A 17,326-nucleotide genomic window follows, 5' to 3' on the forward strand; every position below is an offset into this window, starting at 1 on the left:
ATATCCTTTATCTTTGTGGTAACACTAATCTCTCCCTTGACCCCAGGAAGAAATACTGGGTTTCATTTACTCTCTTTTCCAGGCAGCATTGTCCATTTTTAGAGGATACTATTTTCCTATTATGACAGTTATTACCTTATAGGCCAAGGAAGCAATGTGGAAGTTTTTTCCAACTACCAAGTATGCCCAGTTCAATTATGTTTGACCAAGGAAATGGCCTGGTTTGTGGCCCCATTGGAGCTGCTGTGAAGTAGACTTGGGACAAATTCCATTTATTACCTCAACCTCATATAATCCAACTCTAACAGAGAGTCATGATGTTGCATGAGATCCCCAGAAAGTGAGGTCAACACAAACTTTGTGTTCCAATAATCCTCAAAATGTTTATATCTTCCCTTACAGTGTACACTTACCTGAGAAAATGTCTATGGGTCTTTTGGGGGAAAGACTAGGAAAACCATTACCATAATATAAACTTGCCATGGTGTTGCAAGGTCTTTCCTTGGCCTTGCCTTCAGTCAACACCTTCTGGTCTGAAAACTGGCAGAGTACCAAAGGATCATGACATCAGTGGTGACAGCTGCCGTTAGCCTTCTGATTATTCATCTCTAGTTACTTTAGATTGTGTAGATTGAGCAACAGTCATGTTGAACACTTATCTTGCGTCCAGTGTTAGATTAACTGACTTCATAGCTCTTTGAAGGTTAGGGTTCTTCGCTGCCTCTTTACTTCTGGGCCTTGTGAGTATCTTACTTCTGACATTTAAGTGGCACTTCCTGGCCCTTATTGTTATGGTATGTATCAACATTATTATTATCAGAGAACCAAGTCCTGTAACAGAAACTCCTATAACTAGCTATGACCTACAAGAGATACTTTTTTCTTCTTACCATGAAAACCTGCATGTCAGTGTTTCTGTAAACTGGATAACAGAACTATTATACAATAGAATACTAAATCTATCCATCTATACAACGGAATACTACTCAACAATAAAAGGGAATGCACTATTTAGGCACACAAGAACATAAGTGAATCTCAAATGCATTATCATAAATGAAAGAAGACAGATTCAAAGCTTTTATACTGTATGATTCAATTTATATAACATGGGAAAGACAAAACCATTAGGACAGAGCATATCAGTGGCTGCCAGGGTTTAATGGTGAGGAGAGTTTGACTCAAAGGGAAAGCATGAGGAAGTTTCTTTAGGATGATGGCAATCCTCTCCATCTTGATTGTTGTGGAAGTTACATGATCCAGGGTTTGTCAAAATATATTAAACTATATAGCAAAAAGAGTAAGTTTTAAATTTTAATATGTAAATTATAAATTAAAATTTTAAAGTGAATAAATAATAAAATATTTAGGGCTGTTAAGTAAAATAAAATGGATGCCTGTATTGGGCGTTGCCACTGGGACATCTGTCAAGAACTAATTCCCCAGAAGACAAAAACAATTAACCTTCAAGGGCTTTCCAAGAAAATGGGACAATGGAATGTATCCAATAGAACTGCATATTAGCAACACCTGGTGATAAACCTGTTTCAGTCTAGGAGAGATATCTTATCAGATTGAAGAACCAATATATATTTGCACCCCCCCCACACACACACACTCTGTAAAACTCCCCCATGTAAAATGGAAACTTAACACCAACCAAACAAAACATTTCATCACTTGCTTCTGTGTTCACCCTAGGTAAGCTTCTCCTGTCCACTCCCTCAGTAAAACTTCCTTCTACTTTCTAAAAGAGATGCTGCCCCATTCATGAATCACTCAATAAAGCTATGAGATCCTAAATTACATGAAAAAAATTTGGTTTAACAGAACATACAGACCAATTTTCCCTTGTAAAGAAATAAAACCCCATAAATTTGTGAAGCACCTCATTCTCCTAATGCTGTCTATTGCATCTATTTAAATAAATAGAATTTTGAGCTATTCATAATATCAGCTTAAAGAATGTCAACACTTAAATCGCTTTCCTATTCAGCATTTTTAAATTGGTGGATCATCAATGAATAAACCAAACTACTCATGATGCTCTGTAATAATCGTGTTTTAATTACTTCTACTATTTTCCACATGGCATTATTTCTTAAAATCTAAAAGATCACCAATTTTTTATTTTGAACTGGAGACATTAAAAAGGAGAATTATCTCTATAGCTCAGCTTTTATTCTTATTTTCTTCTCAGAAATCTCTTAATACCTAGCCCATCTTCTACTTCTAATTAACCAACTATCTCTACTAGCTCTCAAGATAACTTGTTTTGCTAAAACTTCTAAATGCCTTTGTTGGCTCTCTCTGTTCCTATTTACAAGCTTTGTTATTTTAACCCTTTATAAACTTTGAGGCAGGAAATAGAGAGTGTACACATTATTCCCAAATCACATGAACACAGCATTTGGATCCTGAGCTTTTCCATCATCTCCCATCCACTTCTGGTGCATGATGATATGAAAATTAGAGATGCTAAGGAGGAAAGACTAGAAAAAATAGTCACTGGAAAGAGAACACATGCAAAATATTCAACAGAGGTGTTTATTTCTGTCAAAGTCAAGTCATTTAAGAAAGATTAAGAGATTAATTTTATTTTATCTCTTGTTGCCTAAATACTGATCTTACTAAGAAATTTACTAAGACAAGTGTGATGGTTAGGTTCATGTGTCAACCTGGCCAGGTAAAGGTTACTACTTGTCTGGTCAAGCAAACACTGCCCTGTTGCATACTGCAAGGACATTTCATGGAATTAAATCATCAGTAAGTTGATTACATTTATGGCTGATTACATTTACAATCAACTGAGGAGATTCCCTTCAACAATGAGAGAAGTCTCCACAAATCAGTTGAAGGCTTTAAAAGTAAAAATGATAACTTCAGCAGTCAGAGGAGAGATTTTTCATCTCTACCTCAGTCAGCCAGCTTCTCCTGGAGAATTCATTGAAAACTTCCATTGGAGTTGCCAGCTTGCAGCCTTCCCTATGAAATTTGGACTCATGCATCCCCCACAGTTGCATGAGACACTTTTATAAAATCTCATATTTCCAGATATCTCCTGTGTGTTCTGTTTCCCTAGAGAACTCTAATACAGCTTTGGTATGACGAAAATCTGTTTTGGTTTGCTAACACTGTCAGAATGCTATATACCAGAAATGGACTGGCTTTTAACAATGGGGATTTATTAGCTTACAAGTTATAATTCTAAGGCATGAAAATGTCCAAATTTAGGCATCAACAGGCTCATACCTTCTCTGAAGAAAGGCTGCCGGCAATCGGGACTCCTCTGTCACATCACCATGAACATGGTGACGCCTGCTTGTCCTTTTCTACTGGGTTTCATTGCTTCAGATTCTGGCTCCTCCATCCATGGCTTCCTTTCTCAGCTTCTGTATTTTTTCTATATGCTTCTCTGAATGTGTTTTATGCTCTTATAAAGGACTCCAGTAAGAGGATTAATACTCACCTTGAATGAAAAGTGAGAAAATAAAAAACAAGTTCTGCTATTTGATTCAATGCAAATGTACAAAGTTTCCATTGCAACATTCTTTGGAGGAAATATCACTTTTGATTATTGTGTTACATGCCTTCAGAAAACAGTAAAAATGATGAGTTCTCTTGACTTGCTTATACCCTAGAAGTCTTGACATTCTCAGTGCTAACTTGCTGATTTGGCTTAATGATTGTGCTTGCTTCAAGGATTTTGAGCAAAATACATTAAAATAAAATATTAAAATATAGGCTTTCTCATGAAGTGCCTGTATTTAATTAGCCTTGTGGAAATCACTCCAAAAAAGTTAGTGTGTTTATAATCTCCTGTAACAAAAAGATATTATCAAACCAGGAAATGTTTGTATGGAAAATGGAAACTTCCCATAATTCAAAGTTCAGCTCCACTCTCTAAATGTTTAAACATTTCCCTGAATCCCTAGCCTCAGTTAGAAGCTCTCTGGTCTATTTTACCACAGCACCTCAGGTATTTATTAATTTTGACACTTACATTTAGAGTTATATATCACCCAATGGACTCTGAATTCTGGAGAGGTAGAGACTATGCTTTATTATCATTTTAGTAGTAGTATGGTAGTAACTGATAATAGAGAGCCTAAAATATAGCAGGTGCTCAATAAATTATTTTTATAAGAATGTATGAATGGATATAAAGTATAAATTTATACTAATTTATATGAATTAGTAATGAGATTCATCAAAATCTTGCTGTTTCTTACATTTTTCTTATATTTATAACATCCATTTTAAGGTTGAACATGTTCCAACTATGAAAATGGGAGGGATTAAAATATAGAAATTTCTATTTAAAGCTAAAATTATGCATCCAAATAATATACTGTGTAGAAGACTCTTCCCCAGCATATTTAGTAAATAAAGCAAATGAGGAAAATAAATTCAATTTTTTTGTAGTAAATATAGTCAATAGTTAAGTAAGCATCTTTTTCCCAATTTTTGTTCTCATTTTATTCATGTGTTAAATGTATTTACATATTTTTCCCCCAGCTATAGTTTAGGCAAATAATGGGGCAAAGTAAACTGATATTCAAACACTTCCTTATTCAAACTTATCTGATATAGTCTCAATCAGGTCAATCAGACACAGATAACCTTAAAGGACAATGGCGGTTCCTGAAGGGAAACTAAACATACAGAGATGGGAGTCTCCTCAGGTGATAAAATTCAACTTTAGGGACTAGTGTATAGAAGTGGAGTGTTGGTTCTCTACACAGCATGCTACTAATGCAGGAAGTCCACGCTTCTGGTGGCTAGAAGTTATGTACCCCAGAAAAACAAGTTCTTAATGTTAATCCATTCCTGTGGGCGTGAGCCCTTTGTAAATTAGACATTTTGATGAGGTCACTTCAGTGAAGGTGTGGTTCAGCTGAATCAGGATCTTAATTCTCTAACTGCAGGCATTATAGAGAAGCTACAGAGATAGGAGCAGTCAGAAACTAGAAGCCAGAAGAGAAAGAAGAGGACATTGCCATGTAATGGAAAAGCCAAGGTACCCCAAGGATCACTAGTAGCAAAGCCCAGAAAGCCACAGTCTTCAGGGAGAAAGGATTGCCTTGCTGATGCCTCAGTTTTGCACTTCTCCTAGCCTTAAAACCATGAGCCAATATATTTCCATTGTTTAAGCCAACTAATGGTATTGTATTTGTTTTAGCAGCTGGAAAACGAAAACAATCCCCCACCACACACACACACACACACACACACACACACAAAGAAAAGAAAAAATCAGAATAAAAACGCTCATCTGAGCATCAGTGCCACAATGAGGTGATGAAGTATGCTAATTTTAAAAAGCAATATCACAAGAGACATCTTTGTGACCCTCACTGAGCATTATACTGAAAGGAGTGTAATTCCTCATGCCTCAGAAGGCATCTTTATCTGCATAAATAAGCAAATATCAGAAGTCACTATCATTAGCAGACAAGTGGGCTTGTGGGAGTAATGGCTTGCTCTGTGCTGAGTGAGGCCACAATTATGAAGGAAAATGTGACCAGCCAGTCATTGTTTTCAGAATCTGGACTCATTAGTGTATCTGGTTTCGTTACAGGTTATCCCAGGTGAGCATGAGAAGGACTGATTCAATGACAAGTGTAAGTAGCCCTGGAGATCCTTACCATTGTATTTGGAAGGAAACCCTGGGAAAAACTGAATTCCATACTAATTTAATAGTTAGACCTTCATAGATATTTACTGAATAACAATTAAAATCAGTCCTAGCAGTTTAAATTTAATCATACGGTATTTACTATGTGCCAGCTGATCCTCAAATCATTTACATCTAAAGTGCTCTTCAATCCTCAAAGCCACTGTGTTTAATAAATAAGTGGGACCCCAAAATACTAAGTAACTTGCCAAAGTACACACATTTAATAAAAGGTAGAATCAGTGTTAGAACCCAGGGAATCTGATTCCATTCTTAAAATCACTACCTAACAACTGGATATTAGAGGAAATGGCAATTTACTGTGGAGATAAAGCTAACAAGAACTGGGATATTTGAGCTTCAACTGAACACCCCTTATTTACTTTGGTTTGTTTGAAGAATATTTAACTTATGAAATGTAATTTCTTGCATCTTTCCAACTCAAAGTTTAGGTATTTCCATACATGGAGCTTGAAAAACAAATCTTTTTTTTTTTTTTTTTGATAAATAATCATCTTGCTTTCAGCATCTGAAACTTATCACCAGAAACATACCTCTGCCAGACAGAATAATGGCATTATTTCTTATCCTAACGCCTTAGGGTATGATAGGCATTTTTATTGTTATTATTCTTTATTGTGTTTAGTTCTGGAATTTTCTCCTTCTTTGAGGTTACCATCCGTGTCATTAGCTAGAAGCTAAAATATGAATTTTGCATTCAAATCTGCACTTTGCCTTTGCATGCAAATACTATACTGCTTTCAAACAATAATATAATCTGTTCACATTTTTATTGGAAGAACTAAAATATTAACACTTTGTTCTCTTTGAAGATGGTGATCTAAGTTTTATATAGTAAACATTTCAATTAAATTATCAGTGTGGGAAGAAATATTTTAAATTTTGATGAAAGATGTTTGACAATGCTTTGTCAGATTAATGCGACACAAACTTTCTTTGATTTTCATAGCTTTATTTTGATGCAGGACAAATACCTTTGTTTTGATTCATGGATAAATTATTTTTAAGAATAGAAACATTCCTAACTTTCAGTTATATATTTAAGATGAATAAAAACATGCTAGATTATTCTAACACATTTTCTGTCTTTAAGTAAAGATTTGGATATAAAAGTTTCTCTCTTCCCTTCAATGCCCATAAACTTTCACAGAGCATGAGTGATTACGTAGCAGGCCTTTACAAAAAGCCAAAAACAATATCACTTATAAAACAAAAGCCTATGCTCACTGCATATATATGAAAGTAAAATTCATAAGAAGATATTAACTGACCTTTTGTAGAGTAGGTGCAAGCAATTAATATTGTGACAAAGAAAAGTTCACTTAGCCAAGTATTCTGGTTTGCTAAAGCTGCCATTATGCAAAATACCAAAAATGGATTGACTTTTATAAAGGGTATTCATTAGGTTACATATTTACAGTTCTGAGGCCATGAAAATGACCAAATCAAGGTATCAACTATAGGATACCTTCACTGAAGAAAGGCCGATAGCGTCCAGAATAGCTCTGTCAGCTGGAAAGGCATGTGGCTGGCATCTGCTGGTTCCTTTGCTCCTGAGTTGTGTTTCAAAATGGCTTTCTCCAAAATGTCTCAGGTCTTCTGCTTCAGCTTCTCTCAGCTCTCTGCTTAGTTCTCCTGGGTTGTTTCTCTCTAAGCATCTGGGAGTCCTCTCTTAGCTTCTTTGGGGCAAACTCTGGACTTCGTCTCTTAGTTTAGCATCTCCAAATGTCTTTCTGTCTGCATTCCAAAGTTTCTCCAAGCATCTCAGTCTGTGTCAGCTCTTGGCTTCTCCCATGGGCAAATTCTGGATTACATATTTAGCTTCTCTCCAAAATGTCTCTCTTAGCTTCTCTAAGCTCCTTCTGTCCATGAGCTCTCTTAAAGGACTCCAGTGGTCTAATTAAGACCCACCCTGAATGGGCAGGGTCATATCACCATGGAAATAATTTAATCAAAGTCTCACCCACAGTTGGGTGGGTCACATCTCCGTGGAAACATCAATTAAAAGATGACACCCAACAGGATTGGATTAAAAGATCATGGCTGTTCTGGGATCCGTAACAGTTTCAAACCTGCACACCAAGTTTAAGGGAATTAAACAAACTCCTTACAAGAGCTTCCTCTTCATTAACAAACCAGCTGAAAGATTAACAAATATTCTGCTTGTCTGGAAGAATTTTAAAAATTCCAGAAAGATGGTCCAGGAATTATGAGCAGATTTTCACAAGGAAAATTTTTGAATACTTCCATGAAGTGTGTCACTGAAGTCTGAAACCGTATTTAATCTTAATTTGTTTTACAGTCTCCACTGTCCTTCATGATTCTATACAAGGGAAACATGTAGCATGTCAGTTACCATGTTTGGAAAGGAGAAGGCTTTTTATTTGTATTTCCTTGACATTCCCTACAATTTTTCTTCTCATATTTAAAAAGCACTTATTACTGGCCATTAGACTTTGTTTTGGTAAAGGCAGATTATGATTTGGACTAAACCTCCTGCTGAGAACAATTTGAAAATCTAGACAAAACACCTGCTTGAAGGCATAAAAGAAATAATGAGATCGTGAGGAATTGCCTGGCCAGGATCTATGGAGAAAGAAAGCCAGAGAGGCAAGTCTGGGGCTTCTTCTGTGTACATATTTCCTGATTCAGGATGAAGCAGCCGAGAAACCGAGAGGCTTAAAAACACCTTTAACAGTCTTCCTGGGCTATTGGGGCAGAAATCAAAGCTCGGAGGATATAACTTGGGGAACCCATCTTGATTTGGAAAAAGTATGAGCCTAAAACAGACAGGAACTCACAAGAACAGAGGCTCTGCTTTGAATTTACTCCATCCCTGATATTTGATTAAGTTGGTACTTGATTGCTAGCATCTCAAATTGCTTGGCAGAAGCACATATGTATTATGTTGAGAAAGGATAACTTCATATAAGACCTTATTATTTCTATACACAATTTTGCTAATACAATGTGTAGTACACTACTTAAAAAATAACAATATATCTGAGGAGAGAAGACAATACCAACAGAATAAATAGACATAAATATAAATTCATGGGTAAACTTGCCAGATTTAGCAAATAAAATACACAAGACAACCAGTTAAATTTGAATTTTAGATTAACACTAAATCATCATGCAATACTTGGGATATAATTATACTAGAATATATTCATAGCTGATCTCAAATTCCATTTGTTGTTTATCTGAAATTCACATTCTCCTCAGCATCTTGTATTTTTTCTGGAAAGCTTATACACAAATATTAGACTTCCCAGAACCAGACTTTAGAATTACTATACTAACAATGTTTGAGGCATTAAAAGAGATGCAAGAGAGAAAGGAATCCATGAGATCACCAGCTGCAGGTTGTAGCAGCATTTGCCAGCAGGACAAGCAATGGCCAGGCAGATGACAGCAACACAATGGGTGAGCAGCACAGGACAGCTGTTGTTTCAAGGCACCTCTCCCCTTCCCCACACCACAAGAACCCAGGAAGATTCACTCCTCATATACCCAGATACCATCTCTAAAGTGCTGAGCTTTTTTTTACTTAAAGGGAAAAGACACCCGGGAGATCATATAAAACAACCCTGTGCTGTGAAGTTCAGACTAAGTTAACTGTGGAGAGTGAAATGAAACCATTTAAAACAGAATAGGAAGAGATTTGGGCAGAAGTTTTCTTCATTCCTTAGCAGAGCCTGTGAGGAAAGCCAGATATCAGAGGTAATTTTGTCTCCCAGCTACATTTTTTAAAATTGTTAACTTTACCCTTATTTCTCATATCATTTCCTCTTTATCCATTTTTGTGCCCATTCACTTATGTGAAGAAAATTTTTTCTTCCTCTACATTTTCACAACAGTGTGGCTAATCTGTGAGCTACCAGGCCTATACCTGTGCAATCAGCTGAGTCTACTCCTTTTCTCTTCTTGTTAGTTTTTTTCTTCTTATCCGAGCTAATATCCAATGTTATTATCTACATTGAAATCAGCTTAAAAAAAAAGCTCCAAATAATTTCCTTTAAATGAATATATTAAACCCTCTTCTGGCTGAGATTCCTGGACTCTCCAATAATAAAGGCAGTTCAGAGGCCCTGCTTACAAAGAAAGTTTTCTTGATCCTGGACTGACTTACTTAGATACTTTCTCTCTCCTTTATTCCTCTCTCCTATAGAATTTAGAAGGAGAAGTAAGAAAAACTGATATTCTGAAGTTATACTATTCTAAGCATGGCCACTAATATTTCACAGTAATATATGGCATTATCTAGAAGCTACAAAGAGGGTTACAAATAAGCAAAAAGAGCATTATTTATCTTACAGATTTTCCCTTTAACTAATTCATTCCTTGAGGAACTTCCATTGACAACATTGGAATGCTTAAACATTTGAAGAGACAATCAGAAAATCAATTATACTCTGTGGAAATAAAATTATAAATCACCATGTAAATGTAATATATAGGTATATAAGTGACGTAGGAAGTTTTCTTTTACTTTAGTAATCTTTACCCAGTTATGCATCTTAAAGGGTTACTTATTAATCTGCCACTTCTTTTGCCATCCCCCACTACTCAGGGGAAGATAAGAAGAAAATGTTATCATTGCATTCCATAATAATTGATATTGATAATGCGTTTTCATAATTATATCTAAATGAATATAACTTTAGAGTGCCCAAAGGTTTTTCACCCCAACAATCCCTCAGGAAGCAGGCAGGCATATATAATTCCCATTTTGCAGATGAGGAAGTGAAGCCAGAAGAGTTAAGTTACTATACTAGCTCCAGATCATAGAAGTAGAAGCAGGGTTAAGACAAAAGTGCAATGCTCTTTTTAGTATACTATTCTGCTCATTCTTCTAAGAAGTTTTCATATCATGAGACTGTAGGTCTCTGATGGTATCTAATGGGAGCATTTGACATGTTTTTACATTGATCTTATTTTTCAAAAGGAAAAGAAAAGAAAATTAGATGATTCTATATTTATTGATAGTTTACACCTTAAATTATTAACAGCCTATTGACAGGAAGTGTGATATATGTATATATCTTATTTAATCGTCCCAAGATGTTATAAAAGGGGTACTATTATTAACCACCAGTCTTAATGGAGATCATGTGATTTAGAAAATTTCAAGGCCACTAAGCAGAGTGTCGACCAAACCCTGAGTACAGTTGGATGTGATTGGAACCCTGGCCCCCAACTGGGACCACATTTCCTAGGCTCATTTACTCCCTGCCTTCAGCTCAGGTTCCATCTCCATTACAAACAGCTATGGATCAGAGAAAATGTTCAGCTCCATGCCTCACCAAAGTACATGTCTTCCTGACCTCAGACATATTCTGCAAGATCCAAATGTCCACTATTCTCCAAAAGAATACTGGGGAGGAAATCAGCTATGCTAATCACCATGCCTGCTTTCCTTGGCCAATGCCTGAAGAACAGGTCCCTGCAAAATGCTGTCATCATCACAGGACTCTGGGCTACACAGTCCCTAATCAAGTCCAAATCTTCCGCCTATAAAATCTAAACACTGTAGCCTCTCTAGAGCTCATGCCATTATTAAGTGACCACCAACCCCCATTTTTTCATATACTCAGCATCATTTCTAAATGTTCCTGAAACCTGGCTTTTCCTTGAAGATACCATTTCCATGCACCCATGTCCAGTGTCTCTCTTGATGACCAATTCCACCCTTCCAAGTAAGCTTTCAAGGAATTTTAAGAAATACTAATAGCTAACATTTCTTGAGCACTTACCACATGCCCAACTCCTTTAAGCATTTATGTGTTTATACAGTAAATCCCCAAAATACCTATGAGACACGGTTATTAAAATTGCTGTGTGAGGGATTTAACTTGTCTTAAATTACAAAGAAAGGAAGTGATTGTTTAAATCCTAAAATATTAATCTTTATGGTATACTGCCTCTCTGCATTTGCTCCTAAACAATAATTCAAAATTTAACAATTTTCAGTTTTTTCTTTCAATAACAATCCTCTTTTCTTATCCCTATTAGTTTGTCATTTTCTTTTCTCCTCCTTCAATTATTTCCTACCTTTCATTCATTTTTAATCAGGAAGTATCTCCATTCCTTGCTTTTCATTCCTTTAAGGAGATATTCAAGCCAAATTTGAATATGAAGGACATTGTTATGACTTTTGTTTTATATAGCTTGTTAGATTCATTTTGCTGGAGCTGCTAAAGTTTCCTATTAAAGGAAACCTGCTATAAATGAGAAGTCAGATGGCATCTAATTCCTGTTTTTTAAACTTTATTAAATAAGAGGCTGAAAGGAAAAACAGATTTGTAGAGGTCCAGTTGTAACAACTCTTCATTTTCTGAGTATAGCAAACACATTAGAGCTGTTTGCTGGGTCATGTGCATTGCTGGCTTTGTAATCAAATCTACAAGGTGTGCCATGGTTCAATACAGCTGTAATAATTGCTGTATTTCAACTATTGAACTTATTCTTAATGTCAGAGATAATTTTTAATACATGTTTAGGTTCTGCCCTTTTCTCAAATACCAGCTAAATAATTTGTGGGAATGTGTTAGTACAGTCTATATAAGTGATGACTTTGTAGCTGGGCTATGGAGACACATTGTTATGTCAATATAATATAAAAATATTTATGAAGAAATAGCTATTGGAAATGTGCACATAAATTTATGGCAAACATCTAGAGGAAAAGAACGCTTGCAACTTTTCCATTAGAATTTCTGTATAAAACATTAAGCACTTGCCACCAAATCTATGTACCAACATTGCCCAATGGCACTAGCTATGTGTAAATTTTTTAAAATGGCAGATGACATAACGCAAGCACCAGTCCCCACAGGACCTCATACAACTTCCAATGTGACTCCTTGTTTGGTATTTTTTTTTTTTTTCTACGTGCTGTTGCTTTATAACCCTCCTCTCTAAAAACATGCAACTCCAACTAGCAACAAACCTTTGAAAATTAAAGACAGGCTTGAAAAGTCATTCATATTTTATGCAGACCACTATGTAACACTCCTTAGGTTTTTTTTTTTTTTTTTTTTTTGATAAACATAAGCTTCTAGTTTGACTAGTCTGTTTTTTTTGTTTTGTTTTGTTATTATAATTTTTGAAACATTAAACTTTTTTAAATCTTGAAAGGTGTTTTCAACTATTAGTAATCTAGAAATTATGTTCATAATGTAATATTTGAAGTGTTTCCACCCACATTTATCAGTATCATTTACTATAATCAGTCCCATCTACTTGATATGTATTGAGAACCTATGTGCCAGGCATTATTCTAGATACAGCCATGAACAAGACAGACAATCCAGTTTATAATTTTATAATGAGAAAATAATAACCAAAAAAGCAAATGAAAAAAACATAACAGATAATCATAAACTCAATGCAGACATTTAAAAAAAGGATGTTGTGACAAAAAGTAGCTCGGGTGGCTATTATGGGCTTGGCTGTCAGAAAACATCTCTCTAAGGAAGTGTGACAAACATCTTTAGTTGCCTTCCTAGCCGTCATTCCCCCTGATGCTTCTCCCTGATGCTTCTCCCTGACACTTCTTTCCTGAAACAGCATTGATGTGATGCTTGGATTAGCTGAAGTCATCTTAACACTGAAAAGAAAGTAAAGAGAATAAGAGAAGAAATTGATTGAGTGCCTTGATATTACTGACTATTGCATTACCTCACATTGTAATATTCCTCCTTCCACAATGCTTGTACATGAAATAATTAAACCCATCTTAAAAATACTTTTAGGTGTATCTTTCCTTTATCACAGTTCAAGCATTTTAACAGATACAAACATAGCATTTAAGGTGAGACATGAATGACGAGGAGCCAGTTATAAAAACATCAGGATAAGGAATTTTACTTTATTTTAAGAGTGCTAGAGCCATTATTAAAGTGCTCTAATTCAGGGAGTAACATTTTCTGATTAACATGTTAAAGAAATCACTTTGGCTCCTTTTGGAGAATGGAATCTAGAGAAGCAAAAGTGAAAGCAGTGTGACCCATTAATACAGCATGGCAGTGGCCCAGGTAATGGTGGTTTGGGTTTTGTAATAATTGTGGAGAAGAACAGAAGTGAATAAATTTGAGATATATATTTGCTGGGTCCTTAAGTACTAACAGTGAAAGAAAGAGTTCTTTGGCTCTCCTTTTAACTAAAATTAACTCAAATTTTTAGATGTAAGAAAAGTATATAAATCTTGCACAAGCCAACACATATCTTACATGAAAGAATTCAAAATTTGCTTATAGAATGTGAAAATTTTGCTTATGCAAATAAAACTGTTGTTGAGTACCTATTATATGTAAGGATTTTTGTCACTTACTGGGAATTAAAAATATTATAAGACATAGCCCCTACCTGGAATATAGTCATGAACTTGAGAGATAGTTATGCAAACAACTACTTTAGAGTGGAATAAATGTTCTAAAAGAAGTATGTCTGAGAACTACAGGCACCCAACACAGTAACTGCATACTTTTAGGTGTCCTTTTCTCAACAACTTGATTGGAATCTTTCCCTGAGTAGGCCATATTTGTTTTACATTTTTTTTTGTCCCTGAGTATCAAGAAAAGTGCAAGGCCTATTATATTTATATGTATATATATATATAGACAGAGAGAGAGAGAGAGAGAGAGAGAGAGAGAGTTCACAATACTCACAGCAAATTGAGGGTTCTATTTTGTAGGGTTTAACCAACATGCAATTTCCAATGGAGGTATTAATTGCAAATTGAGTCCAAACTTCTTTGCAAATGGTTCCTTATTCTTTAGCAAGCTCAAAATAGACATCTAGAGGTAAATGGTCTCTTCTTCAGATTAGAACTGCCACAAAAGAAGAGAGGTTGTCAGATGCAATTCCTCATCTACAAAACATGGTAAATGACTAATGATCTGGCCTATTAAGTAAAAGGTATGTGATTTAAGTATTTAAGTAAAAGGTATGAGACTTAAATATATGGATAAAGTAAAGTCTTTTAAGCATCTCTACATCTAAATTATGACCTTTTTCCTTGAAAGAGTTCTAGTTTAACTCTTTGCTTAGAATGTGCTAAATAAAGTAAAGCTGTCTAAGATAGTGCCTCTGCTTCCCACTGAGACCAGAACCAACAGCCCAGCTGTCCTCCAAACAAAAGTGTAGCCAAGTATGCAAATACCCTCTCCTGCTGAGGGAGAACAACAAGTGACCTGATCCCTTGGCCAACTGGCAATTGTCATGTTGGCAGGTTCACTGACTTTTTAATGTTTTTGCTGGAAGGGAAGATAAGAGTATTCTTGTTTGTTTCAAAGAGAAATACACACACACATAGACACACACATACACATGCATTTTTGCACTTTGTTGGGTAGCTTGTTTGCTGATTTTATTGGGAGAAAGGCCTGGAGTTAATCAGCTCTGCCCTCATTATTGCAGTCAGTGGAAATCATTATAGTTGGCTGCAGGGGACACAAGGATAACTTGTCCATCCAAGAAAAGAAATTAAATATTGCAAAATAGAATTCATACCATTGCCATATGATGGAAGGAAGAATCTAACCTTCTCAGATTGTACAGAAGTAAGAATAAGAAATTCACAAAGTTACCTATTACTAAATTAAAGTATAAGTATTTTTGGTCTTTCAAGAATACCATTTGTCATGACATTAAATTTATGGTTTCGTTATTCTGCATATGCTTTTCTTTCTTGTCTTAACATTTAAGCTCACTCCTTCCTACTTTACTATAAGAGACATTTACAAAACAGATACTCTTTGCAAGACTTTTAGACAGGCTCAAACGCCTGAAACACAAAATTCCATTTGGTAGATATATAATAGGATGTTTTAATTTCTAACCTGAAGGAGCTCATCCAAAGATTTAAAATGCCATGGGAATCAATCTGTTGTTGAATTGTGCTTTTCAGACAGACTCATTTAAGATTACCCTACCAAATAAGTACAAAGATTTTTATTGGATCAATTATGGGACAGCAAATGGCTGTCTTTGCATTTGACCCAACTCTGGTTCAGAATCAGCATTAATCAAATTCCAATCTTAAATAAACAATCCTCTACTTAAGTAAACAATCTTCCTCTATTTAAAAGTAACATTCCCTGTTGTTGAGGAACATGATGCTGCTGATGTGAGTCCTTAGGAACCAAAGTAGCACCTCGGTGGTTCCAGTAGGCTGCCAATTGGCACCTGGGTCTCCTACGCAGCACTCTGTCTGACTGAACCAGTCCCTAGCATGTGATCAGAACACATTCCTGGAATAGACATGCAGCTGAGTTGGAGGTATCACAAATAAGCCTCCTACCATCAAGGATTCCTCACAGCTGTTGAGAAGAACGTTGGTGTCTTCAATAAGATCACAGAAGTCATAGAATTCACAGGAACTTTGAAATACATAAAGAGTAAGATTGTGGTCTTGAGAGCATAGACTAGCTGTGTGGGGAAAATTGTGTCTTTGAGGAATTCTTTCTAAGGTGTCAGATGTCTGATATATTCAATTCATGGTTTTTTATAATCCTACTTTGCTTTTGGATGTTTCTAGTCCTAATGAGGCAGGAAGGCCAGACCATTATGGGAAATAGATGTGTCATATCACAGTTCATCTTATGTAGGAGGATGCTGAGCAGTGTGGCAGAGTCATGGAGGTTCATCCTTATATCCTGAAGAACATGATCCTCACGACAAATAGCACTCTTGGGATATGAGGAAAGAATCCTTCCAGATGATCATGGGCTGACTTCTGTCCTCTAGAGGACCTTCTTCAACCAGAATGTGAAGACCCAAGGCAGCTTGAGTTGTTGGTGGAGTAGGTAAGGAAACTGGTGTGGTGTCTCGATTTTATGAATCATGAGGCTCTGCTTCTGACCAGTGAAGCGAGCTGGTGTCCTCTAGTGGAAAAGAATCCTCCAAGCATCCTGAAAGCACATTCCCCAGCTTACAAGGAGGAGGGTCTTTGGTGGGCTGGTTCCTCCAAACAGCTGGATTTGAAAAGCTGCCAGGAAAGAGATGCCTGTTTTGCCCAGGACCCAGGAGAAAGTGGCCTGAACTAACCTTTGAACAGCATCTGTCAAATACCTGGCCCCACTTGTGTTTGTTTTCTACTTAGTGTCCCCAGGAGTCTGATCTGGTGGGGTATAGTGCTGGGGGAACCCCTACCTCTTCTGGAATATCCTCTTGCTCAAGAAAAGGCCTGAGCAAGAGCTTCCCAGCACATTCTCCCCATGTCCCCCTCCAATACCATGAGCAATAGACAGCTTTTCCCAAATGCCATGGAAGGGATGGGGATAGGTTAGACAGAAGATACCCCCACCAAGGACCTACTGTGGCCTAGAAGCAGTTTGTAATGCTGCTGAGTCAAGACGGGTAGCACTATACTTCTGTCCCTCCACTTTGAGCCATGGGTTAGAGTTGGATATTAAAAGAAGGAGACATCTCTCCCATGGCTCTTCATTATTGTAGGGTCTTTTAAAAACTTACCTGAGATAGTGGGTACCATAAGCCAAGGAGCAGCTAGCTCAGTTAGAGAAAGGAAGAAGGTAGGGTCAGAAGGGTTTCTGTTTATGCTTTTGCCTCCAGTTTATGGACATGTGTCACCGCTAACCAAGGCATAACCTTTCAGGCCCC

General features: G+C 36.4%; 1 pseudogene; it reads left to right on the plus strand.

Annotated features, from left to right (window-relative positions):
* The first annotated feature begins 15,819 nt into the window (after positions 1 to 15,819).
* Positions 15,820 to 16,752, plus strand: LOC119535324 (annotated as a pseudogene).
* Positions 16,753 to 17,326: the final 574 nt, after the last annotated feature.

The sequence above is a fragment of the Choloepus didactylus genome, chromosome 5, assembly GCF_015220235.1.
Source record: "Choloepus didactylus isolate mChoDid1 chromosome 5, mChoDid1.pri, whole genome shotgun sequence".
Classification (NCBI taxonomy): Eukaryota; Metazoa; Chordata; class Mammalia; order Pilosa; family Megalonychidae; genus Choloepus; species Choloepus didactylus.